This window comes from Callithrix jacchus, chromosome 7 (genome assembly GCF_049354715.1).
Source record: "Callithrix jacchus isolate 240 chromosome 7, calJac240_pri, whole genome shotgun sequence".
Lineage (NCBI taxonomy): Eukaryota > Metazoa > Chordata > Mammalia > Primates > Cebidae > Callithrix > Callithrix jacchus.
Genome location: NC_133508.1, coordinates 54,598,771 through 54,615,779, shown reverse-complemented (window position 1 = coordinate 54,615,779; position 17,009 = coordinate 54,598,771). Strand labels below are relative to the sequence as shown.

Below are 17,009 nucleotides of genomic sequence, written 5' to 3'. Positions count from 1 at the left end.
GTCCCTAACCCTGACTGACACCAGACCAGACGTGCTCTAATCTGTGTGATGTGCCAGGAGTCCATGTAAGACGTCATTTCCACAAAGGATTTTGCTATTTTAAGGGAATGCCAGACTAGACAGGCCATGAGGACCCTCTGGGAGTCTCAGGGTGGGGGGTAAGGAAGAGATAATGGAGAGATGAGACTGAGGGCTGCAGGATAGTTTGGGGTGGGGGCTCAGAAATAAGAGAGGGCACAACCCCCACCTGGCAGAGCTTCTGCAGCCACCTACTTCATCTCCTCCCACTCAGTACCTCCCCAAGTCTCTCTGCCATGGAAAATATAGTGCCTGCCTTTCACCTGGGTGGTCTGGCCTAGAAGGCTGAGCTGCAGAAGCAGGGAGTGGGAGCAGGGATGCAGGGGATGGGATGCTGGAGGTCAAGGGGCAGGAGTGACGTCTGGCTGACAATCTGCACCTCACTCCTGCCCAGCCAAGTAACCTGGGGCTTGTTTCTTCACTTCGTTGGGTCTGGTGTCCTCCCCTGTAAAATGCAGAGGGAAGTAATGACTGCCTTGTACAATTGGGAGGATCAAATAAGATGTCAAAGTGGCCAGGTGTTGTGGCTCACACCTGTAGTCCCAGCATTTTGGGAGTTGTAGGGGGAAGACTGCTTGAGGCCAGGAGTTTGAGACCAGCTTTGGCAAAGTAGCAAGACTCCCCAACTTCTCAAAAAACAAACAAAAAAAATTAGCCAGGTGTGGTGGCTCCAGCCTGTAGTCCCAGCTGCTTGGAAGGGAGAGGGTGACATCAGCCTAGGAGTTCAAGGCGGCAGTGAGCTGTGAGTGTGCCACTCCATTTCAGCCTGGTGATATGGTTTGGCTGTGTCCCCACCCAAATCTCAACTTGAATTTTATCTCCCAGAATTCTCATGTGGTTATGGGAGGGACCTAGGGGGAGGTAACTGAATCATGGATGCCGGTCTTCCCCATGCTATTCTTGTGATAGTAAATATGTCTCAGGAGATATATTACTTCTTCCTCATTTTTCTCTTGCCGCCTACATGTAAGAAGTGCCTTTCACCTCCTGCCATGATTCTGAGGCCTCCCCAGCCATGTGGAACTGTAAGTCCAATTGAACCTCTTTTTGTTCCCAGTTTCAGGTGTGTCTTTATCAGCAATGTGACAAAAGACTAATATACGAGGTGACTTAAAAAGAAAAGAAAGGATGGGAAGGGAAGGGGAAGCAAGGGGAGGCAAGGGAAGAAAAGCAAAGAGAAGAGAAGGAAAGAAAAGGGAAGAAAAGAGAGGAGGGGAGGGGAGGGGAGGGGAGGGCAGGGCAGGGCAGGGGAGGGCGGGGCAGTGAATATGCCCAGCACAGGGCTGGAACAGAGCAAGTGCTCATCAAGAAAGACACACAAATGGCCAGGCGTGGTGGCTCAGGTCTGTAATCCCAGCACTTTGGGAGGCTGAGGTGGGTGCATGACTTGAGTTCAGGAGTTAGAGACCAACATGGCCAACATGGCAAAACCCCATCTCTAATAAAAATAGAAAAATTAACCGGGCATGGTGGTGCACACCTATAATCCAAGCTACTCAGGAGGCTGAGACATGAGAATAACTTGAACCTGGGAGGCGGAGGTTGCAATGAGCCAAGATCGTGCCATTGCACTCCAGCCTGGACGACAAAGTGAGACTCCATCTCCAAAAAAATATGGAAGTCTAGCTGTGGTCTTCAAGTCTAGGGACTGAGAGGGACCGTTACTGCAGGCTACCCCACAGCACCTCCTGGGCCAGGGGCAGGAGAGTGAGGGAGCCAGCGAGGCAGAGATGCGGGTACTGCACCCTCCTTCATGCCCATCGTTTCATCTCTGCAAATCCATAGCTGGAACCACCCCCAAAAACAATGACCAGGGATTTCCCACAAAGGAGTGCCCCAAACTGTACTGTATAGAGCCAGAGATTCCAACGAAAGAGGCCCTCAACACCAGGGTGGTCTGGGGAACTTACAGAGTGCTACGGCAACCCTCTGAAGGACCACGAGAGAAAGGGGTGGCTACCGATGTCACGTCAGCAGCCCGGGCTGGGCCAGTTTCTTTCTAGTAACCCTAGATAGCTTTGTCAGTGCCTAGGAATGTTCAAAGCCCTAATTTGGATTCAATCCTGCTGTGAAAAAACTTGGAGCTGGCTGGGTCACAGGCCCTGGGTCAAGACGCTCTATGATTTTCAGTAAGGACACAGAAAAAAAGTAGGGAACACTGGGGGATTCTATCACTCTGTGAAACCTCTCACTGCCCCTGCCACACCTTTTCCGGCCACTGCTGCAGGGACCAGTTCTACACAGACTTCCAGTGACATTTATCAAGGGTCACCCCATAGCACTTGGAGCCCCTTCTCTGAAGTAGGGGAGGGGCTCACACAGGCAAAGCCCAGGTGTGCAGGGGACTTAACACCTACGGGGCCACCTCTACTGGCAGGGACAGAGTCTGATGGGTAAATGTTGTTTCCTCCATCCCCCAGGTAGACAGTTCAGAGATGTATTTCTTAAGGCTTCTCAGAATGTTCCAGCAAGATGGAGCCTTGCCCCCCCATACCAAAGGCTAACTTGTGACACTTGCATCCTTCTCTATTCTCTTCCCCTGGTCCCCAGAATCAAGCCCCAGATAAATTACCTGTACCAAGCCCTGTCTTGGGGTCTGCCTTTGGAGTGGGGAACCCCAACAGAAAGATATACTCCAGGAAACAAGTGTCTCGGGTGATGTGCCTTTGGTGCTGCCTGCCAGGCAGGCTTACAGGGAGTCTTCTGCAGATACCCCAGGGCCCACCAAGAGCCACCAACTGGCCATCTCTGGGTCAGGCCACACCACCAGCCACCAGGCATCTGCAGGTACAGAGTGGGCTGGGAGTGTGAGCTGAACGTGTCCTGAAGCCCAGCTCCCTGACAAGCTCCAAGAGAGTATTACTGCCCCTGCATGGAAGATTCTACAAGCTTGGGGGATTAAAAAAGCTTTGAAGGGCCAGGTGTGGTGGTTTACACCTGTAATCCCAGCACTTTGGGAGGCTGAGGTGGGAGGATTATTTGAGGCCAGGAGTTCGAAACCAGCCTGGCTAAAATGGCGAAATGCCATCTCTACTAAAAGTAAAAAAAAATTAGCCAGGTGTGGTAGCACAGGTGTGTAATTCCAGCTACTCAGGAGACTGAGGTAGGAGAATTTCTTTCTTTTTTTTTTTTTTTTTTTTTTTTTGAGATACAGTTTGATCTTATTGCCCAGCCTAGAGTGCAATGGCACCATCTCAGCTCACCGCAACCTCCGCCTCCCGCATTCAAGCGATTCTCCTGCCTCAGCCTCCTGAGTAGCTGGGATTACAGGCATGCACCACCATGCCCAGACAATTTTTGTATTTTTAGTAGAGACAGAGTTTCTCCATGTTGATCAGGCTGGTCTCAAACTTCCAACCTCAGGTGATCTGCCCACCTTAGCCTCTTAAAGTGCTGGGATTATAGGCGTGAGCCACCATGCCTGGACGCTATTTGGGATTCTAACAAAGGTTCCTCTAGAGTCTTTTTCATGCACCACCCTACTCCCAAAATATCCAGGCAGCTGAGGCATTCTGTGCTAACTGCCTTGCTTCTGACGTAGGAAGAAGATGTGGAAGAAATCAGGAGGTTGGTGTAAAGGCAATGGTTATTACCCCAGACCAGCTAAGGAATCCCCAAACCTCCATGAAAGTGTGGGGATCTGAGGCAGAGGAGGCCTAAGCTGCCATTCCCACGGGAAGCAAGAAGACCCCAACGTCCCTGCATCAGCACTGCGTGAGCAGAAGCAATGACTGCCTGACTGCCTGTGGGGTCCAAGCAGAGGGCCTGACCTGCTGCCTCGTTTCCACATCCTGGTCCTGGACGGAGAATGTCTTCTATACACAGAGAGCTGTGGGGCCAGAGGAGCCTATAGGATCAGGAATAGGGGGACACAGGTGGTGACCAAACGGATGGAAGACTGACAACCACATTACACCGAGAAACTCATAGGTGCCAGTGCAAGATGCAATCCACAGGGGAAACGCGGTGGGGGTCCCCCAGCTGACAGGGACTAGGTTTTTGTCCACTGATCATCTTGGAGTCTTGAAAATAAAAATTAAACTCATTTCTAGAACAATAAAGAGAGCTGCGTTTTTCTTACACGTGGCAGTTGGTGGACTGAGATGGATACCAATGACAAGTAAGTGTAAAAGACCAAGATCATGGAGGTGCCAGGTTTTCCCCGCTGCGAGTAACACAGCCGTGGACAGCTTTAGGTATCATTCAAGTCCATATCTCCCATCACGGCCACGTGAATTCCTGGAAGCAAAATTTCTGGAAGTCAAAGGGTATAAAATGCTCTAAATGCAATATAGAAGCTCTTGCTTCCAGAAAGCTCATGGTAACATCTACGTTAGCAGGCAGGAGTAAACAGTCTGCCTGGCTCCACACTCCCCAGCATCAAGAAACATGGTTTTATTCACCTTTGCCAGTTTGAGGGGCAAAAATTAGCCTCGTCTCCATTTGTATCCTTTGGCTTGTAGAGTGAGGTCCACCCGTGGGTTGGGGAAAGTAGTATCAGGACTGTACACACCCTTTCGGCACGTGCCTACGTACAGGAGAGCACCATCCTGTTTCTTGGCCGCTCTGACCGTCAGTTTCCTCCTCCATGAAATGGGGGGAATACATCTCTCTTGTAGGAGGGATGGAGTGGTAGCGATTTGTCGTTTGTCTCCTTGACATTCTCTTTTCTCTTCCTTCTTCCTGCCCTTGTCCTAAATTTCTTGCCCACGCGATTTGGTCTTGAGAGGGCTTGACTGGCTTAGACTAGTCAGTGTCTCCCACCTTTCCAGCCACAGTGATGGGCTCAGGAATGGGCCTGTGTCCCTAGACTGATCGGCCGCAGGTCAAATCCTGAAACTGGGATTTAAGCTATTGGGTGGAGCGGACCCTCTCATTTACTCACAGCTGCGGAAGAGGAAGCTGCTGGTGACTCTTGGAGGCAGGAGGGCGTGCCTGCTGTGAATGATGCTGACATTGTGGAAGCAGAGCTAAGGAACAGAGAAAAAGAAAACTCACTGGTCCTGTTCATACCAATCAATGCATTAGCAGCTGGATCAATCCTTGCCTGAAGCAGGAACTACCTCTTTTTCAGTTATGTGAGTCAGTGAATTCTATTTATTATTTAAGTTCTTTAGATTGGCTTTTCTGACACTTGCAACCAAAACTGCAGTAATCAGGATGGGTATTAATGCAGAAACAGCACCTGGTTTGGCACAGAAATGGCATTTGGAAGATCACAGACTTGTGCACAGAGGGATAGAGCAGATAAAGTAAGAGCATGGCCCTTCATATCAGGCAGATCTGGGCTCAAAGCTCAGTCTCATCTGCTCTGTGCTCTGCTGTGTGAACCTGGGCAAGAAACCTTACCTCTCTGAGCCTCAGTTCCTACTGGTAACTTAAGGATAATAACGTCTTTCTTCTCAGGGTTTGTGAGAATTAAAATAAAATCCATATAAAGCTCTTTAAAGTTCCTAGCCTAACTCAATAGATTATCCTTAGTATTTATTAAAGATGTTATGACCGTAATTTTATTAAAGATGCTGTTACCTGTCTCCCATGCCTGGCCGTGAGAGCCTTGGGGATAGGGCAGAGTTTGAACCGCCTTGTGTGTCTACCACACCGATCTGCATCATCACTTCATTGTCAGTTGTGTTTTGTGTTTTGCTACCTTGAACCCAGGAGTCAGTTCCCTAAGGGCAGGAGCAAGGACGCACTCTGTAGTGGGCAGATGGGTCACGTGCCCCTCACTCTCCTAGATGTGTGAGTCATATGCCCTGCTGAGCCTCGAAGTAACACCCAGCAGGAGGCCATCACCATGCTTCAGTCTTGACCAATGAAGAAACTGAGGCCCGGCATGGGGAGGTCAAAGCCAGGGCCACCGTGGCAGGTGGTGGAACTCACATCTGAGCCCAGGTCTGTCTGACACTGGGGCCCAGGCTCTCTACACAGGCCTGAGCTGGCATTCGAGACGGTGAGGGGCATCGGTGAGCCAGTGATGCACCCAACGGGTGAAGCGACACGGGTAAGCCCCGAGCAGACAGGACTGCGGGTTCAGGGGCAAACTGCCTGCGTTATGGTTACTGTTGGTGTGACTGATGCACAGCTAGACTTCAGTTCTGGTTGCTGCCGCTTGGAAGAGAAGAATGGTGGAGCTGATGAAGAGTAAATGGCCAAGAGGACTGGGGAGGAGGAGGCCCAGGCAGCGGGGAAGAAGAGGCTGAGGAGTCGAGGCCTCTTGGTCTGGGGCTCCGGCCTCTGGCTCCTGGGAAGCTGGACAAGAGAGTGAGAAGCCTGTGCCCCTGACTTTGCATCCTTCCCTGAAGACAGCTCCTTTAGATCCAGTAAAAGCCCACCCCCTACTCCCACTTAGGCTGTTAGTACACAGCAGGAGCAGTGGCTAAGGGCCTGGAAAGGCCTAAAAAGACCTGGAATGTTCCAGAAATTGATCCAAAAAGATATATTAGGGGGTGGTCCCTCACCTCGGACACCAGAAAACAGGCATCCTGGTGACTTAGCAGGAGCCCTGCAGAAATGGAGGCTCCAAAAATTGTGTGGCTTGCCCAAGGTCCCACAGATGGGCAGAGAAAGCCAATTAGACTTGGAGTCCATGCTCTTTCCTGGCATCAGGAGCCTCCCTCCCAGAGGACATAGGCAGCTGGGCGCCCCTACATCCGCCCTCCCTCACAGGGCCTGCCCCACGGGGCCCAGGGCTGCCTGCACTGAGTCAGACTGTGTTTGGCAGCCACATTTGTCTCTGAGGTCTGAGATGGGAAATCCTGCTCTCCTACCCCCTCTGCAAGGCTGGGGCAGGCCTGAGAGGCTTAGCATACCTATTGGACAGATGAGGAAACTGAGGCTCATAGAGGCACATGACATGTCCCCGTTCCCCAGCCAGCAGGAGGCGCTGTGGAAGTTAGAACCCAGGTCTGTTCTTACCTTCTGGTCCCCCACAGGCAGCTCTGAGCTTCAGCTGCAAAGCCAGAGGCTGGAGGCTCCTTCCAGCAGAACCTGTGTCTGACAAGGTGGGGAGGGCCTGGAGCTTCCACAGGCAGTGAGTTTCTCAGGATGCAGAAATGCCAGGGTGGGGAGGTCAGACACTCTCTCCTTCTCCGAGGCTATGGGAGGCAGAGGTGACAATTTACAAGCACCTTGGGATGATGGAGGAACCATCTGTGCAGACACCCAGCGCCTGTAAAAGCAATTTAACATTACGTCCCTTTGCGTCCTCAGCCTTCCTTTCTCTCCCCACAGCTATCGATCCACCAGGGTCCCCTCTGCTTCTCCCAGCAACACACCCAGCCGCCGCTCTGCCACCAGCCGGCCGCACCACCAGAGCACCTCCACCTCTGCAGCCCCGGCTCCCTGTCTGAATCTGCAGGTGACAATGGCTACACCCCACATGACTGTTTTTAGGGTGGCTCCTGGCACTTTGTAAGCACTCAGTAATGTGAGTTTCTTTTTTTAATTATTTTTAAATTTATTTATTTATTTTGCTGTTGTTGCTGCTTACTCTTTTTTTTTTTTTTTTTTTGAGATGGAGTTTCGCTCTTGTTACCCAGGCTGGAGTGCAATGGCGCGATCTCGGCTCACCGCAGCCTCCACCTCCTGGGTTCAGACAATTCTCCTGCCTCAGCCTCCTGAGTAGCTGGGATTACAGGCACATGCCACCATGCCCAGCTAATTTTTTGTATTTTTAGTAGAGACAGGTTTCACCATGTTACTCTTTTAAAAAAATTTTTTTATTACCATACGTTTTGGAGGAACAGGTGGCATTTGGTTACATGAATCCGTTCTTTAAGTAATGTTGGTTTCTTTCCTGGCTAGAAGCAGCCACAGGCTCGGGACCCAAAGCACCCTAGGCCTTCCTGTCCCTCCCATCTCCTCATGGCTCCAGGGAGACCCTCGCTGTGTCTCTGCTACTTGTCCTCCCTCCCTGCCTCCCTGGAACCCAGGATCACACATGTCCATTTCCTCGGGAGTCATTTCCCCAGGCCTTGTTCCCTGCTGTCCAACCAGGGCCTGGAGCAGAGCCCAGCCCCTCTCAGAGCTCAGTGAATAATGAGCAACTGACCAATCCACAGGGAATACCAGAACCAGCAAGTTGCTACCAGGAACCCCTTCCTCCAGGAAGACTTCCCTGACCTCCACCGAGGCCAGGCTAGGGACTCCTCATACAAGATCCCCTGACCCCCCAGAACTGTAAACTAGTTATAAAGTGTAGGTTCTGGGGTCCAAGTCTCTCACTAAGTAGCTGTTGTCTTTGGGAGGGGCATAACCTCCCTGTGCTCACATGTCCTCACCTGTAAAATGAGGATAACAATACCAGTATCCACCAGAGAGCATCCTCGTGGGGCATCACAGGACATATACAACAAGCAGAATGAGGCCCAACGCATTCCAAGCACTCACAGGCATGAGCAGTGTGTGTGTGGTCATGGAGAGGGTGCCGTATTATCTCATTTATTTAACTGCCTTCTGCCACCTGCTTGTGAACCTGTCAGCACCTGTAGCTAAGCCCGTCAGGTATTGCTTCCCCTCCCATCACTGTCCTGTGAGCCTCCTGCTGACCTTGGCCTTCCCCTCCATGGCTGCCCCTGCATCTCTTCTTCAGCAACTCCTAACATCACCGGCCCCACAGCTACAGGGAGGTGAGCGGTGTGGGAGTTGATAGCTGAAAGCCTCATCCTCAGCCAATGACTGACAGGCCCTCAAGTCGGAACCAACTCCAGAGTGCCCTGCCAAATGAGGTTGATGACACTCTCTGTGGGGCTTTGCTGGAAATCACACCCAGGCTTGGTGGCTCCCACCTCCTCAGCTCCTCCCCTGCTTCCCCCACTCCCTTGCTCTTTCTCCTGGGAGCACAGATTGTACCCAAATCCTCATGCCCCCTTGCAGCCACCTAAGACAGTGGCCAAGCCTGTTCACCTCTATCCCATGCCTAGCAGCGCCCAGGCACGGGTTTGGACAATGTGAACTGAGCAATGTCATCAGGAATAAGACTGGGGAGTCAGCCAAGGGAGGAATCCTAAGAGCGAGGAGTGGAGGCTGAGAGCTGGCAGCCTCCCCATCCCAGCCTCCTCATCCTAAGCACGAGCAGCCCCCTCCCTTGCCCGCACGGAGGAGCCATTTGCAGCCATAAATGTTCAATGGAGCATGTGGTCTTTAGCACACAGGCCTTGAGCTGCATAAACAAGGTTGTAAAATTTAAAGGCAAACCAGGCTGGGATCCCAGGGGCAGCCACACTGACATCACAGATGGAGGTGGGGGTTGAGCAGAGGAGCAGGAGGCGGCCGTGGCAGCACTAAAGCTGGGACAGAAAGAAGGGGTGGTGGCTCACGTTTTTTCTTTTTGTCTCTCTTTGACTGGAATGGAAGCAGGCCCTCAGTGAGACTGTGCCGCAGTTCCAGGAGGCTAGACAGTCTGTCTTTTCCAAAGAGAATCAGTGTTCCTCTCTGCTGATGAATAAGCGACTCAGCACGGGATTGTACCTGCTGGGGCTTCAGCTTTGAGTGAAGAAGATCAAGTTCTTGCCCGCCTGGAGCTTACATTCTAGAGGAAGGGAAAAAAACACAAGTTAAAAAATCATGATAATTTTAAGACTGAGCAGTGACGAAAAAATGAGATTCGAGCCAGGCACGCTGGCTGCTGCCTGTAATTCAGCACTTTGAGAGGCTGAGGCAGGCAGTACTAGGTGCTGAAATGGAACCATTTTGGCCTCTGTTTTGGATGAGGCCCTAAGACAATAGATGCCAACCTTATCCTCATTCCACGGTGAGGTGTGAGACCAGCCAAGCAGGATTTCAAAGGAGGTGGCCAAGAACTGGTCTTGATGATCCTTCCTCTAGCTTGAAAGAGGTTGGAGGCCCGGCACGGTGGCTCACGCCTATAATCCCAGCACTTTGGGAGGCTGTGGCGGGTGGGTCACCTGAGGCCAGGGTTCAAGCCCAGCCCGGGCAACATGGCGAAATGCTCTCTCTACTCAAAATACAAAAATTAGCCAGGCATGATGGTACACACCTGTAATCCCAGCTACTCAGAAGGCTGAGGCAGGAGAGTCACTTGAACTCGGGAGGTGAAGGTTGCAGTGAGCTGAGATTGTGCTATTGCACTCCATCCAGCCTGGGCAATAGAGTGGGTTTCCATCTAAAAAGAAAAAGAAAAATGGATTGGGAGGGAAGCCTACTTCAGAGGGGAGCATCACAATGGAATGAGACTGCAGTAACCCTTGTGGAACCTCTGGCCTCCTGAGTGCTCAGGAGGGAGGCGTTGGCCACAGAGTTCTTTGCTGTTGAGCAGAGGCCAGCTGTTCCATCAGCAGGCTACTCCAGCCTTCTTCCTGCTCCCTTCCCTGCAAATCAGGCAACTGTTTACAGATCCCTTTTTTTTCCTTCTCTCTCGTGTGTCAGGGTCTCCTTCCATAGTGCAGCAGCATGATCATAGCTCACTGCAGCCTTGAACTTCCTGGGCTCAAGCAATCCTCCCACCTCAGCCTCCTGAGGAGCTGGGACTAAAGGTACATGTCACCATGCCCAGCTAATTTTCTTAATTATTTGTAGAGACAGGGTCTCAACATGTTGCCCAGGCTGGCTTCGAACTCCTGGGCTCGAGTGATCCTCTTGCCTCCGCCTCCCAAGTGCTGGGACTACGGGCACTGTGTCTGACCTGGGCCCATCTTAGAGAGCATCACTGAGTCGGGAGTTCTCCTGGGAGGACACACATGGCCAGCCCAGCTTCCAGACTCCTCACATCATCAGTTATGACTCATGTGGACTCTAGAGCCGCAGTCCTGGGTTCAGTTCCCACCCCTGCCATTTACTATCTGTGTGCCCTGGGCAAGAAACACCCTTCCTTGAGCCCCATTCCCTGCACTGTCAAATGGAAATAACGCTACTTACCTGGCAGTCATTGGGAGAATTCAATGAGGCAGGATGGCGCATACTAAGCCTGCCATAGGGCTAGTGAGTATTGCTTCCATCGTTATCATTCTCTCCTTCCTGTGACCAGGGATGGCTCTACTGCCAACATAAGCTGATCCAGCAGGCTGGGAGAAGGGGTAAAGGCAAAGAGTCGGGGAGTCAGGGATGCCGGCTACAAGAGTCTGGCTGAGCAAGGAAGAGGAGGAGCCAGTCGAGTGGGGATGGAAGTAGCTGGTGTGGTGAGGAAGGGGCTTGGGCAGGGAGGCGAGACCCTGGGTACTTGAGGATCAGGACAAGAAGGAACGTGGAACTGGGTGGGGGCCTCATGGCCTCATTCAAGAGATACCACAGCAGATTCTGCAGGCAGGGAGGACAGTCCTTTCCAGCTCTGGGAGGTCCTGTTGAAAGTTACCCCAATTTGTAAGATGAGGGAGGAAGCAGAGGGTGGTAGAGGTGCCTGATAGGCCTGGGCCAAATCCTGGCTGCAGGGCTGTGTGAACTTGGCCAAAGTAACTTACTCTCCTTAAGCCTCAATAGCGTCACCTATAAAATGGGGACAACCCTAGACTCCACCACACAGGGTCACTGGGAGGACTGAGGGACACAATGCATGAAGTCAGTGCTCGCTGAATGCAAGTTAATACAGCCACAGTGAAGAGTCCCTGGTTTTAAGCTTGGGTGAAACTAAGACTCAAAATTTTAAGATTCTAAGTGAGGAATTTAAATTCTTATTAGAATGTTGGGTCCGTGGGGACAGGGGTTTGGTCTGTGTTGTTCGTGGCTTTATGAACAGTACTTGGCACCCAGGGCCCGGCGTACAATAGGTGGGCATATGTGTGTATATTCACATGTATTTGGTGAGTGAGTGAGTGAGTGAGTGAGTGAGTGAGTGAGTGAATGAATGAATGAATGAATGAATTGGCAAGGCTTACTACTCTCTGTCCGGTTGCTCAAACCAGAAATGAGGCTGTCTGCACCCGGTCCTCCACTTCTCCTAAGGAGCAGGCTCCCCAGCAGCTCCTCGTCTTTCTACCCATAATGACAGCCATCCTTGCTCAGGTGGAGCCGCTGCCATTCTGCATTGGCCTCTCAGCTTTCAGTCCCACACGTCTTTTCCTCCCATCTTAAAAATCTCATTTGCAGAAAGAAAAGAAGCTCATTTACCAAATTGGGGGCATTCTGCTGCAGGGCTGAGCCATTAGCAGACACAAAAGAAAGTCGTAGCTCAGTCACTTAAAAAATTAACAAGGAGGAGCTTGGAGCAAGGAATCTATCTGCGCTAGAATAAAGGACGGCCTCCCAGGAACTGCAGGTCACAGCACATCTGCCTGCTCAAGAAGTCCTGGAGTGATCAACTGGCACCTAGTGCAGTGAGGGCCTCGGCAGGGGGATGGAGGAAATGACCAGCGGTGATCATTCACAGCCCTGGACCGCGGCAGAGTGCGAACCCCACAGCAGTGATAGTCACGCTGACAGCTCTGCTCTCCTCTTCACCCCAGGACACTCGGAACCTGAGTCCAGCCACTCCTGCCTCATTAACCAGCCTGCACAGGGCCCTGTGAAATGTCTTCATTAGGTGGCCACACTGGCTTGTGTAAATTAATTTGATAAAGATAATGAACTTCGTCAGAGCAGAGCTGACCATGTTTCCAGGAGCGAGTGTCCTGGGGGCTGAGCTCTGAGGACCAGGAGCTAGGGAGCGGTGAATGGGCTTTGCCAGCATTGTCGCCAGGGCATGCAGTCCCCCCAGCCCAGAAGCATTTTATCCTGGGCAGGGTGAAGGACCCAGGGAATCCATCTTGTCCTAATGGTTTCTGGAAACAAGCTGGGCTTCAGTCTTGGCTTTGCCATGTGCCACGAGCGTCTAGTCACCTGGTTTCTGACAGCCTCAATTTTCTCAGCTATAGAATGAGCATAACAGTTCTGCCTCCTAGCACTTAAGTAGTTAAGGAAGAAAACACACATAAAGCATTTGGCACAAGCCTGGAGCAGTGGGCCCTTGATATATCATAGCAGTTAGTTTTATCACTGAAGTAAAATAATGGAAACCTCTCTCTCTGAACCTTGGGGCATCCAGGTTGGAAAGTGGCTCTTTTAGCTAAACCATTCAAACCTGGTTTTCATGAGCCTCTCATGCTGCTCTGTTCCTTTTGGGGTTCAAAAGGTTGACAAATTTGGCCAAGGTCACACAGCTGGTAAGTAGCAGATGTAGGATTTGAATCCAGGCCTTCCAACCCCAGAGAAAAGCCCATGTATGTGCTAAGTGTGAGGCCTGCAGATAACGGGCAGAGCCAGGGTAGAGCAGTGCCTGTACACATCGGATAATTCTGTTTCCTCTCTGAGCCAGACTTACCAACATGGTCAGTTGCAGTGAAGATGTAAACAACCTCGAGGTCACACTGGCCACTCACAGTGGATAGAAAAACTGTCAGCTTAGGGGTCAGGAGAGCTGGGGTTCAGGCATAGGTCGATCACAACCATCCATGGCACCTTAACCAAGTTGTATCCCTCTCTCAGCCTCAGTTTCCCCATCTGCAAAAGAGAAGGAAGGTTTCTGACCGTAAACACCCCCCAGCCTGATTCCTTCCACCGATTCTCCTCTGAGCCACCTGGTTTTTGGTTTGGGGTACCTGAAATTTGTCACCACACACCCTGCATCCTGGCATGGTGTCATCCCATGGGGCAGAGCTCACTGGAGACATCTGCATTCCGTCTCCTCAGACAGAAGCAAGAAGACCTAAGGGTACACATCAGGGGTTCTCTGATTCTAAACAATGCAGTATTCTGGGGATGAAGGATCCTGAAATGGAAGTTCTCCTTGGGATGTAAGATCCAAGGAGAGCTTGGGTGACAACTTCTGTTAGATGAGGAAGAATAACAGTGACAGTGCTAAGCATTTGTTTCCCGTGCTGTAAATGAGAGCGATGCATTGGGTATCTCATTAGCAAAATGTTCAATAATTGGTGCAATCTGGTCCTATTCCCTTTCTGACAGTCCCTGCCATGTCGTCCCATTTCAAGCTTGAGCTGCCGGTACTATCAGGCAGATAATTGTAATACTGAAAATGAAAAATCAAATCAGAGTCATCAGAGGCTCCCATTAAATTGATTTAGGACTGGAAACATTAATGGGATTCCCTTTCCTCTCCCCTCATCCCCCGCCCAGTCTCTGCTTCATTCTGTCCCAGAGCCCCGCACTTTGAGAGGGAATAAGGGAGGGGGGGGCGTCCTGAACCACAGATCCCACCTCAATAAGTCTCTGCCCCTCAGCTTCTGACCTGCTGCCATCCTACCCTGAAAAACAGTCAGGAGGCACCTCCCTGGAAGGCAGTGGTGTTGGTAAGAGGAAAGCACCCAGCAGTGGGGACTATGACAGAGCACGTGTACACTTCCTTTCCTTTCCCGTGAGAACTGAGCCTCTGAGATAAAGAACAGTGCAGCCCATGCTATTTCTAGTTAGATAAGGCGAAGAAACAGAATTGGCATGAAATGGATCCCATCAGTTGCAGTGACAGAAATCAACTCAAACTAACTTAAGGAAAAAAGAACATTTATGGGCTCATGAAACTGGAAAGTCCAGAGGAAGAACTGGCCCAGAAACACAAAGAACCCAGAGGTGTCACCACCACTGCTCTGTCCCGGTCTTAGCCTCCTTCCTTCTCGTGTGGCCCGGACTGCTCCATACTGAGCGGGGGTGGGAATGGAAGTGGGGGACATAACCACAGATTCAGGGTTTACATCAGCCCAATTTAGCAATCCCAGAAAAATCTGAGAGCTTTTCTCACCCAGCATCAATATGTAAAAGCCAGGGAAGGGCTCTGATTGGTTCATCTTGGGTCACATGCCCATCTCTGGACCAATCACTATTGCCAGGGATGAGTCATTCTACTGATCAGGCCTGGATCCTGCATCCACTCCTGTGGGGGAAGGGATAGGGTGTTTTGGGTTTTTTTTAGACAGAGTCTTGCTCTGTCACCAGGCTGGAGTGCAGTGCCACAATCTTGGCTCACTGCAACCTCCACCTCCTGGGTTCAAGTGATTCTTCCGCCTTAGCCTCCTGAGTAGCTGGGACCACAGGCACATGCCACCATGCCTGGCTAATTTTTTTGTATTTTTAGTAGAGACAGGGTTTCACCATATTGACCAGGATAGTCTCAATCTCTTGACCTCGTGATCCACCCGCCTCGGCCTCCCAAAGTGCTGGGATTACAGGCGTGAGCCACTGCGCCCGGCCTTTTTTGTTTGTTTGTTTGAGATGGAGTTTTGTTGCCCAGGCTGGAGTACACTGGCGTGATCTTGGCTCACCGCAATCTCCACCTCCCGGGTTCAAGCAATTCTCCTGCCTCAGCCTCCTGAGTACCTGGGATTACAGGCATGTGCCACTGTGCCCGGCTAATTTTGTATTTTTATTAGAGATGGGGTTTCTTCATGTTGGTCAGGCTAGTTAGTCTCAAACTCCCGACCTCAGGTGATTCACCTGCCTCAGCTCCCAAAGTGCTGGGATTACAGGTGTGAGCCACTGTGCCTGGTCAGGATAGGGCATTTTTTTTAATTGGCAGCCCCACCAAGTGAGCAGGTGAGGGAGAATTTCAAAAGGATGCTTTACTACCAGAATAGGAGATCACCCCAAAACTAAGCATCTTAAAACAGCAGCCTTTGTGATGACCTCTCATGATTCTGTGCTCAGCTGGGCAGTTCTCCTGCCCGATGATGGCGTCTGGGCACTTGACCAGGCAGCAGCATCCAAGATGACTCCCCCACGTATATGCTGCCTGGGCAGGGCCAGCTGGGGGTGCCAGGCCTCTCTCTCAGGTTCTCTGTGTCTCCATGAGTCTGCCCACACAATTTCTCCATCAGGGTACCTAGACTTATTTTGGGATCAGGGCTCCCAAAAGCATGAAGGCAGAAGCTGCCGGGCCCAGAATTGGCATAGCACTCCTTCCATCATATTCCACGGTTCAAGCAAAGACCAACTCAGATTCAAGGGGAAGGAAAACGAACTCCACTGCTCAATGGTGGAAGTGGCAAAGAGTCTTCCACCCCCTTTAACTCACCTGGGAGGGTTGAGCACATCCAGAAGCAGCCTATGGAGGTCCTTCTTGGGGCCAGGCCTTGTGCTGGGGGCTAGAGCTGAAGTTCCTTCCCTCAAGAGAAACAGGATCTCTCAAAGAAAACAGGATGCTCTCGCAAGGAACTGCCCCACCACCCTGCCACATTGCCATTGAAACCTGGAGGCTCAGGGGCTCCTACTGTTCCTGCCTTCCTCATACCTGAGGCATTCCAGTGAAACAGAAGAGAAGCCCTTTCCCTGGGAAAGAAGGGAGAGTCAGGAGGCTCCAAGGAGGGCATGGAGGCCACTGAACCCACTCCTGTCTGCAGTTCTGAGGTCTGTGCTGGGCAGCTGAGGATGCCCGTGCTATGGTTTCATCTCAGCTTCTTTAGCTCCTTTGCACCCAAGTGCCCCAAGCTCCCCTTTTCCCCTGGTCCAGAGCTACACTGGAAAGAGTTGCCCCCACGGTCCCTCCCTGCTCTAACCATCCTTTGGGGACCACTTGCCCCTCTGAGCCGCTCCATCCCTGCCTGTGTGGTTCAGGCTAAGCAGGTGGACTCAACACACTTACTTTGTTTTACGCACTTTGAGTTTGGGCCTCTTGAACCTCACACCCAGAGAAACATGCAAAAAGGATGTAAATAGGCCCTCTGGTATATGCAAAGCAGTCTGTAAATGCATGGCCCTTAGAAAGGAAAAATGAGGCAAAACAAAAAAGATAAATAAGTTAAATGAATGCACGGCCCTGAATTTGCCAAAGAAAAAAATGCCTGGTCACCCAATTAGCAGAAATATCAAGAGAAGAAAATTGCATCTCCTCGTTAGAGTTAGGTTCAGACCGGAAAGCACTCACAACACCTTCCAGAGGGAACTGAGGAATCCCTGGCCACCCTGGGCCACAGTGCTCCCTCAACACCCCAGTTCCTGAAGCCACAAGCCCCCAGCCCTGGGTTTGAGAACAGAGTCCAGCCTTACAATGGTGC

General features: G+C 51.3%; 1 long non-coding RNA gene across 1 annotated transcript; it reads right to left on the bottom strand.

Moving 5' to 3' along the window:
- Positions 1-3,174: 3,174 nt before the first annotated feature.
- Positions 3,175-11,212, bottom strand: LOC118143217 (uncharacterized). Its single transcript, XR_004727460.3, has 5 exons — positions 10,957-11,212; positions 10,079-10,204; positions 9,399-9,610; positions 6,997-7,249; positions 3,175-5,048 (listed from the first exon to the last, which is right to left on the bottom strand). It is a non-coding gene; the product is annotated as an uncharacterized LOC118143217 (long non-coding RNA).
- Positions 11,213-17,009: the final 5,797 nt, after the last annotated feature.